General features: G+C 40.4%; 1 non-coding gene across 1 annotated transcript; it reads left to right on the top strand.

Moving 5' to 3' along the window:
• Positions 1–8,116: 8,116 nt before the first annotated feature.
• LOC124803849 lies at positions 8,117–8,223 on the top strand. The gene has a single exon (XR_007017317.1). It is a non-coding gene; the product is annotated as a U6 spliceosomal RNA (small nuclear RNA).
• Positions 8,224–10,507: the final 2,284 nt, after the last annotated feature.

Below are 10,507 nucleotides of genomic sequence, written 5' to 3'. Positions count from 1 at the left end.
ATACAATTTGAAATGTAACGGAGAAGCAGTTCTACATCTACGTCCATATCTACACCCCGAAAGCTACCTCACGGTGTGTGGCTGAGGGTTCTTTGTGTACCATTCGCTTTCCTTTTTTCCTGTTCAGTTGCGAATGGTTAACTGGAAGAACGAATGCTTTGAAGCCTTCGTGTTTGCTCAAACCTCTCTGGTTTTATCTTCATGGACTTTTCGGGGGATAAAAATAGGAGGAAGTGACATGTTGGTTGACTTTCCCAGGAATTCATGCTGTCGGATCTGTAACAGCAAACACACATTGGTGTAGAACGTCTCTCTTGCAACGTCTGCGACTAGATTTGGCTGAGCATCTCCGTGGCGCTTTGGACTTAGTAAATGAACCTATAACGAAACGTGCTGTACTTCTCAGGATCTTCTGTATTTCCTCTATTAATACCATACGGCGCGGATCCAAAAGTGCCGAATAATATTCAAATACTAATCTAACGAGCGTTTTGCAAACTTCGTCGTTCTTTAATGGACTACATTTCCCAGTGATTCTTCCAATGAAGTCAGTTGACATCTGCCTTACCCACGATTAATTTTATGCGGTAGTTACACTTTAAATCGGTCCATACGCATACTCCTTCGTGTTTAATGGAAGTAAGTGCTTCCACTGACTGTGATTCAAGCTGTAATCGTGCAATAATCGGTGTTTCTATCTATGTATACGCAGTACATTGGATTCATTTATGCTGAGCGTCATTTGCCACTCCCTGCACCATGCGTCGATCTTCTGCACATTTTCTGCGTTTTGCTACAATTTTATAGCATCACGACTTCTCTGTATACAACAGCATCATCCGCGGAAAGCCTCAAGGAACTTCCGTCGAAATGCGTCTAGGACCTTCATACAAATTGTGGAAAGAAATGGTCATATAATACTCCCAGCTGTATGCTGTATGCCCGAACTTACTTTTACGTCTGAAGACTTCTCTTCGTTAAGAATGACATGCTGTGTTCTGTTTTCTAGAAATTCTTCAGTCCTTTCACCCAGTAGGTCTGGTATTCCGTACGCCGGTATTTGGTTCATCAGGCGGTAGCCTAGTGTGGACCTATACCGAAGGCCTTCCAGAAGTCGAGGAACACGGTGTCTACCTTGGTGCCTTTCTGAGTTTCGTGGACATACCGAGCTGGATTTCGTTAGTAGGGAGAAGTACGAAAACGTGTAGCTCATCTGTCAAGAAAACAGCATATAACGGATCGAGATTGTAGATAATCTCCTTAGTATTTGAGGACTGGTCCTGATGTATGGCGCCAAGAGAATTCAAACTCGCGTTGCTAATACAGTAACACATCGGTATTGCACATGTCGCTGGGCGACGTTGGAACTTAGATGGAGGTTGTCTGAGGGATATCGTTCTCGCTAAACTCTTTTGGTTAAATTTACAGAACAAGCGGACGGACTAATGTTTGTAAGGCCTTCAGCACGTATCCCACGCATGAATGTCGAGCAAAAGGGAACGAACGTAAATGGCCTGAAGGACAACGTGGGTGTTGTTTTTTGTGCTTTACTCACTAGCCGACTAGGATATGAAAGAGACAAAATGATAAATAAGTACATACGAGGTACTCTCCGAATACATTATGTTGTGGTTTGAGGAACAAACTGTTTTTATCAACACTAATGACTCCCAGGAATTGTCTTCTGCTATACAAATTTGTCAGTGCAGTTGCTGTGGGAGTCGATAAACTTTTAAGACGGCAAGAAGTTGTACCATCAGCATGATAAATAGATTAAAAATAAAAAAAAGTCTCATACAGGCGTTTGACGAACACCATAGATGAAATGATTGTGCCAAAAATACGTGCGGTAGTCATTAAGTTTTATCGCATTAACTGATTCTTCCATCTGTTCTGGGTAGAACAACATTATAATAAATGAAAAGCACTATATTGCTTATGTTCTACAGAATTAATTATTGAGTTAACTGGTTTTCGGCTTACAAGACCATCATCAGACTTAAACTATCATCACCAAAGAATTTACAATTCTTGTACACAACATTGGAAAAGATGTTATCCAGATTGAGGCTCAAACAAACAGTTAATGACATCTCTGACAGTGTGATGGTAATGCAATTTTAAAGCTAAAACGGTGAACAATACACAATTACAAAGGAAGCAAACGGGAAAAATGACAATAAACTCAAAAACCGTTCCTACACAATAGTTTACGTTAGTGAACAAACTCAATAAAATTTAAAAAAATCGACCAATATAAACTTTATCACAATGAGGACAAGTAATTTTGTATACCCCACTATTGGATAGTAATTGTGTGTTATCGTTGCTATTGATAATACACTGGGCTGTGGTATTCTTAACATAGTAGGAAATCCTACAGTTGCAGGATTTCAGGGTTTTTGCTACTATCTGTGGTATCTCTCCTAGCTATGGTATTGTGATAAGTTTTATATTGATCAGCCAGGCAGAGATATAGCAAAAAGGCTGGTTGAATACGAACGCAGCGAGAGGCTGCAGAATTATGAATCTGCATTCGCTGAATATTTACTGTTTGAGGACCACAACTACCATCCACAGTCCCATCATGTCCTTCACTTAAAAAAAAAAAAAAAGCTCCATCAATTCAACCTGTTGCTCTGGAAATCAGCTAGCATCTCTCCCACATTCCTTATTTAATGTTAATCGACTAAACACTGCTCAATACTTCCTCTCTCCTAAACGTTACCTAATACACTGTTTTCCATTGTGTCCCATACGGCGTGTTCGTTTTTCCATTCCTGGTATTTATTTCTTTTTGTTTTATTCCGATTGCCTGTGTATGCCATAATTCTATAGTGACAATTATTAATTGTTTCTTTTAATTGGTTTCTGTACCAGTTTCCATGTTTAACACCCCTTGAGGTAGTGTCCTCTAGTACTAATGGTATTTTATTAGGTTTGTTTATTAACAAAAGTTAAATACAAAGTATGTAGGCAGGTACGTGTTAATGTTTTTCTTCTTTTCACCTTTTATATTTATTTACCGCTAAACTTCCTGCCTTTTAAACTGATTTACCGCCATACTGTCAAAGATGTCATTTACTGTATGTTTGTATCTCAACCTAGAAGTGTAACATTTTTCCCAGTGCTGTTTACAAACATTGTAACTTTTTTGGCGATGATAGTTAGTTAGATGGTGGCCTCGAAAGCCGAAAACCGGTTAACTTCATAAATCAGTCTCGTAGAACATAAACAATATAGTGCTTTTCATTTATCAAAAAGTTTTCATTATCATCACGGAAAAAGATAGATACGTTGTTAATATTTTGTTTGTTTGCAATGTCTGAAGTCCTGTTGCACACTGAAATCTCGTGAGACAGAACCACAACACGCCCCTAGAGCACACAAAACAAAATTGTGCCGTAATATCGTTTGCTGAACGTAAAAGGAAACAATGCTGCAACTGTCCCCTCTGAGTAAGTGGAAGCGCGTGAAAACGATGCACTACCGTAAAACACGAGGATAAGGTGGCACAGACGCTTCCATTTTAGTCAGACAAGCCTGACCGATGATGGACGAAGCGGCAGGCAATCTCTCTGTGAAGAATTGTAAATCACCAGGGAAGTGACGGCCCTGGTGCTCCATGTTTGACGTTTCGCAATCCAAACGATGTGAAAAAATTGGAAATAGGTCAGCATACGATGTCCTGCACGATATTTTAAACATGTCAGTACATCGCGACAGTGCACATGCCAAAAGCCTGCCAGACAGAAGCAGCAACAGAAATGTTTCAATTGTGCCAAGCCTATCTAGGTTACTTTTTTAACAACCTAATTCCTGTGAACGAGTCCTAGGTGTATTGTGTATTGAACTGGGGACCTAGAAACGACGCAGAGGCTTCGTCCCGACGCAGTCTCCAGCAGGCCACAGCAGTCCACCCACCCCACCGCCGCCCCACACCGAACCCAGGATTATTGTGCAATTCAGTCCCCAGTCCATAAAACAACTGGGAAAATTGCAGTTATTGGTGGGAGTGACAAGACATCCTGTGAAACATTACTAAATGCCTTGTCTTAATAACTATAATTCGGAATCCAACCTGGTAGAAATATATTAGATTTAACAGCAACAAAGAACTTGAGCCATCTGGGGATATCCACATCGAAACTGGTATCAGTGATCATGAGAAAGTTGTAAGAACAATGAATACCAAAGTACAAGTGGTAACTAAAACAAACAGAAAGATTTATATGTGCAGCAAACCAGACAAAGAAAATCTAGGGCCATACCTCAATGAGAAACTTGAAACTTTTATCTGAGGACAGGAGCTTACACAGGAACGATGTTTCAAGTTTAAAGGTATATTTGACTATGCACTGGACAGATATGTACCCAGTAGAATAGTTCATGATGGGAAGGATTCTCCATAGAATACAACTGTAAACGAAAGTCTAAAGAAACAAAGACTACTGCAGAATAGGTACGAAACAAAGCATAGTGCTTTAGATAGAGAACTGCTGAATGAAAGGCGTTTAGCTGTCAAGAAAGCGATGGATAAGGCCTTTAGTGATTACCGGAGCAGAATATTTTCGAATAATCTTTCACAAAACCCAAAGAAATTCTTGTCGTACGTAAAAGCTGTTAGTGGCACCAAAGTTAGTATCCAGTCCCTAGCGAATGAGACGGGAACTGAGACTGAGGGCAGCGAAGCAAAAGCTGAAATGCTTAACTCAGTTTTCAAATGTTCCTTCACAAAGGAATGCTCTGGAGACGTGACCCAATTTAGTTCTCGTAATACTGAAAATGTGAGTAAAATACGTGTTAGTACCAGTGGTGTTGAGAAAAAGCTGAAATTGTTAAAGCTGAACAAATCTCCAGGGTATAACGGAATTCCTTTAGGGTTTTATGCTGATTTGCGGTTGTGTTAGACCCTCTTCAAGCTATAATTTGTCGTTGACCCCTCGGAAAAAAAAAAAAAAAAAACGTGCCCGCTATTTGGAAGGAAGCATAGTTCACACACGTTTAAAAGAAGTGTAATAAAAGTCATCCACGTACTACCGTCCAATGTCCTTGACATCAATTTGATACAGGATATTATAACGCATTATCAGCTCAAACATAATGAGATATATCGAACAAAATGGCCTTCTTCGTGCATGCAAGACTGGATTCCGAAAACATCGATCATGTGTAACTCAACTCCCACTTGTCTCACATGACATTGTTAAAACTTTGGATCAAGGCATTCAGATAATGCAGTATTTCTTGATTTCCGAACAGCATTTGACTCAGTACCACAAAGTACAATCGTATGTGGTATCAGACGAAAATTGTGACTGATCTGAAGATATTTTGGTAGGGAGGACGCAACATATTATCTTGGATGGAGAGTCTTCGACAAATGTAGAAGTAAGTTCGGGTGTGTCCCACGGAGATGTGTTGAAACCTTTGCTGTTCACGTTGTACGTTAATGAACTTACGGACAATATTAATAGTAGCCTCAGACTTTCTTCCAAATGATGCAGTTATCTGTAATTACGTACTATCTGAAAGATGTTGCATAAATATTCAGTCAGATCTTGATAAGATTTCAAAGTGCTGCCAGGATTGGCAACTTGTTTTAAATGATCAGAAATGTAAAATTTTGCACTTCACAAAACGAAGAAAACGTCTTTCGGTATCCTGTGACCACAACTCAAAGATTAACAGTTGGCATCGGCCAACTCATACAAATACTCGGGTGCAACCCCTAGTAGAGATGTGAAATGGAGTAATAACATATGCTCAGCTAAGGGGCCGGCCGGAGTGGCCGAGTAGCTCTAGGCGCTACAGTCTGAAACTGCGCGACCGCTACGGTCGCATTTTCGAATCCTGCCTCGGGCATGGAAGTGTTTGATGTCCTTAGGTTAGTTAGGTTGAAGTAGTTCTAAGTTCTAGGGGACTGATGACCAAAGCAGTTAAGTCCCATAGTGCTCAGAGCTATTTTTTTCAGCTGTGGGTAAAATGGATGGTGGACTTGAGTTTATTGGTAGAATATTGGAAAAATGCAGTCAGTCTACAATGGAGATTGCTTTCCAGAATACTGTTCATCGGTGTGGGACACGTACCACGTAGGACTGACAGAGATCCCTGATCGTATACAGATAAATGTATCAGGAATGGTCACAGGTTCATACTGATCCATAGAAGACTGTAACAGAGATGATGAAACTGCACTGGCATACTCTTGAAGGTAAACAAACTATCACGAGCAAGCCGTATCGCTCCCGTAGGAATCGTGAGAACAAGGTTAGATTCATTACAGCACGCACGAAGACATTTAAACAACATTGTTCCCACGCTCCATACGTGAATGGAACGGAAAAAACCCTTAACAGGTGGTACAATGGGATGTAACCTCCGCCATACGCCTCAGTGATTTGTAGAGTACAGATACAGATGTAGTAAAAGATTAGATCGTGGAACGGAGACTTGCTAAAATGAAATTGGGAAGTCAATGCAGAAGGAAGGGGGGTGGGAGTGGGCGTTGTTTGAAAGAGGCAGTAGTTGCCACAGCTGTGGGGACGGAATGTGAGTCGTGCTTGGGTAGCTCAGACGGCTGAGTTTTGCCTGCGAAATGTGAAGATCCCGAGCTTGAGTCTCGGTCGGGCACACAGTTTTAATCTGCCAGGAAGTTTCAAAGCAAGAAACGTTTCACTCTGTAGTTTTGAAGATTTTACGCGTAATTTAAGTAAGGATGGGTTACGTTACATTCCTGTCTAGTAGATATCTCCTCCTTAATCATTTTCCAAAATAAACAGTTGCCCAGTATGTAAGTTTTAGTTATCATGTATCCCAAAGTGCATGGCAGCAATCACTCTTAAACTGTAATGAAAGGTTGAAACAGTTGCGTCGTAAAACGGAATTAGTTGAATTTTTCCGTGGGATAGCTGTTCATGGTAAAACAGATCATACAAATGCTAAAGATCGCTTTTAATCCCCAATATAAGATTCTTGATACATTTCGATCAATCCGTTTTACATTCAGAATATGTTGTATTACTTTTTTGCAGTTCGTGTCCATGCATTGTTGTACACAAAGATAGTGACACCTTGCAAATATGAAAGAAACCCTTAATGGACTGAGTACTCCATATCTATTATTCACACAGCCATACGTGGTATATTGTAAAAGATTATTTTCTTCGGAAGAAAGGACAGTACTAGTGAATATAACAGCGCAGTTTGGATATCAAGTGCCGGCCGCGGTGGTCTCGCGGTTCTAGGCGCGCAGTCCGGAACCGTGCGACTGCTACGGTCGCAGGTTCGAATCCTGCCTCGGGCATGGATGTGTGTGATGTCCTTAGGTTAGTTAGGTTTAAGTAGTTCTAAGTTCTAGGGGACTGATAACCACAGCAGTTGAGTCCCATAGTGCTCAGAGCCATTTGAACCATTTTTTTTTTTTGGATATCAAGTAACTCGACTGCAGATGAATCCATATACAGTCCAGTAGCACGTTTTTTCACCAACAACTTCGACAATAACTTCGCTATTACATAACGCTTTTTCCGCTTACAATGAAACATATCTAGCACATTTTGAGTCCTTTCGTGACAACTTTCCAAAACAACGCCTATCGAGACTGTTCATAAATGTGGATATAAAGTAAACTTAATGGACAATATATTAGACATTTTCTTGGAAGAGCACAGTAGACGCTTTGGAGCGCTGCAGGAAGTGTAGATCTGACACCAGTCGGTCATTTGGGCATCAGCTGCCGACCTGAAAGTGGTGTGTATATGCTAGTCAACTGTATGAAATTAGCGCTGTAGGAAAGATCGACATGGAGACATAACAGAATGACACAAAGCAGCTACTGTCTTTGGACGTGCCAATGACCACACGCTAAATGAAGTTGCCTGTATTGTTCGTGTGTCAATGATGACTGTACAACGTGTCTGTAATGAATAGTTTACTATTTGCAGTCATGTAAGACGACTGTAGGACGTGACCATACAAAAACCGTAATCGACAGGGAACAGAGACAAGGCGTGTCATACCTTCTCAATCGTTTTTCGACGTTTACTGTAATCAAAAGAATTAGTAATTGCTCTCTTATCACACGATAAGTTATGTACTCGTGGTCTAGGGCAGTACATCCTTCGGCGATACATACTGTAAAATTGGGAACGTGAAGAGTAATTTAGCATGGACCCTGCGGTAGGATGACACGCAAAATAAATAAAAAAGTGGGTAGTGTTTCTGATTAGTAATCAAAACGTCCTGGGCCTCTGGTTCGAACCTCGCCAATGCTTAAATTCTGAAAAAAAATCTTCAGCACGGGCGGTCGAGGTCCACCATTATACCAACGCCCTTATCAAAGACGGCGGAGGAGCGGACAGACGTCCTTGAAGTGGGAAACTGGCCCTAAATGGCTGAAGAATCAGCAGTGAACAACGGTATTAGGATGCAAAAGAATGATAACCGCTGCACTGAAGATACATAATTTGCCTCCACAGGACACTTGGCCTATAACTGGAAAAAAGGTCATGATGGTCTCTCCATTGGCAAAATGTTCTGGATAAGTCCCCATTCGTATCTCCGAGAGGGGACTATCAAGAGGGAGATGACCACGAGAAAAAGGTGGAATAACTGACGAAGGGGTAACAGTCTACGAGTCGGAGCATGGAATGTCAGAAGTTTGAATTTAGTACGAAAACTAGAAAGTCTGAAAAGGAAAATGCAAAGGCTGAATCTAGATATAGTGGAGGTCAGTGAATTGAAATAGAAAGAAAACAAGGATTTTCGAACGGATATAGGATGATATGAACAGCAGCATAAAATGGTATAACGCAGGTAGGATTCGTTATGAACAGAACGCTGGGAGACTGAGCTACTGTGAACATTTCAGCAACACACGAAATGTATTCGCAGTTGCGTATGTGTACAACCATCAGCTGTGTAGTGGAATACGTTACCTTCAAGAAAACTGATGACCGCTCAGACCCTTGTTGATAATTTGTGGATGGAAGGAGCAAATACTGGGTCTAATTGGTAAATGCTGGCGTAAATTCTGTCAAATATCGACTTAACGAAGACATAAAATGAATACTGGATAAGTGCTCGCGCTATGATATCGGGTGACTATCGGGGTTTGAATAGTAACTTGAGCCAGATTATGTTTGTAGAGGTACAGCTCGTACTTGAGAGTTCGAATAAATTGACGCCCTACCAGGCGCATTAAATAACCATTGTTGCCCGTAATATCTTGCATGGGGGCTTATTTATTAAATTTGAAAATCATTTTTATTTTTCGTAGCTGTATGTCCGATTACGTAGTCTCGTAAACGGTTGGCCCTGACTAGTTTTTGTACGCAATCTGACTGCATAAAACAACAACAAAGAATGAAATGAAAATTTTCGTTAACGCAATTAATTAATTAAGTCCCCAGCAACTATAAAACCTACTAAACCAAAGCACAAGTATAACTGTTCTGTGTGTGGAAGTATGACTCAACGTACACATCTGGCACGGCTCTTCTTCAATAAGACGAGAAATTTCAAATACCATTTATACTGAAGTAATTAAAAGAAAATAGAAATACTATAATTGCGTAAGGAAACCAGAATTACACTCTAACGCAAGAACACAAGCCCTATGCTTTGTTGACTGAACCTGTAATGACGCATTATTCAGGACACTGAAATAATGAGAGAAAAAAGAAAATTTTTTTTTACCTTCATTTATATTGATGAAAAGCACTCTAATCATTACAATATCTCCACACCGACTCGCTACTACCACATCTCAACAAGAACTCCTTACTACGACCTCTCGACAAGAACTCTTCACTACGACATCGCAGCAAGCACTCTGACTACTACGAGTTCTCAACAAGCACTGCACTCCGCTACTTCTCAATAATCACTGCCAGTGGAGGCGGCGAAACAAAACTCTCTGGCGCTGTGACTCAGTGTAGCCACCTTTCATATTCCCTTCCTCCACGGGCTAGAATTTGATGGTATTTTTGCCAGCATTGGTGGTGAAAATACCACTAAATTCGTCAAAAAAAAAATACAGACAAAAATAAAAGATAATATTAATACATAAATATCACATAATTAGATAAAGTTTTGGCTTCGCACTGACCTTTCAATAACCTAATATATAAAATACAGTAGGCAATACAAATTCATTCATACATGTGGCTTTACATAATAGTTTACACAATACACAAAAAATCAGTTTATACAAATGTTCACATAAAATGCTTTGAACGATTAAAAAAAAAACAAGTAGTTGATAGTTCCAGCAGTAGCACCCAGCAATGGTTAACAGGTGCAAATACCAACAAGTGACATCATTTTAGTAGAAGCAGTCCATCAGTGGCACCCAGCAATGTGGAACAGGTGCAGACACCAACAAGTGACATTATCTCAGTAGAAGCAGTTCATCAGTGGCACCTAGCAATGTTGAACAGGTGCAGACAGCAACAAGTGACATCACTCAGCAGAAACAGTTCCATTAGTGGCACCCAGCATCGTT

Source organism: Schistocerca piceifrons, chromosome 6 (genome assembly GCF_021461385.2).
Source record: "Schistocerca piceifrons isolate TAMUIC-IGC-003096 chromosome 6, iqSchPice1.1, whole genome shotgun sequence".
Taxonomy (NCBI): domain Eukaryota; kingdom Metazoa; phylum Arthropoda; class Insecta; order Orthoptera; family Acrididae; genus Schistocerca; species Schistocerca piceifrons.
The sequence above is the reverse complement of the archived record's forward strand: the minus strand, read 5'-3'. Positions and strand labels throughout refer to the sequence as shown.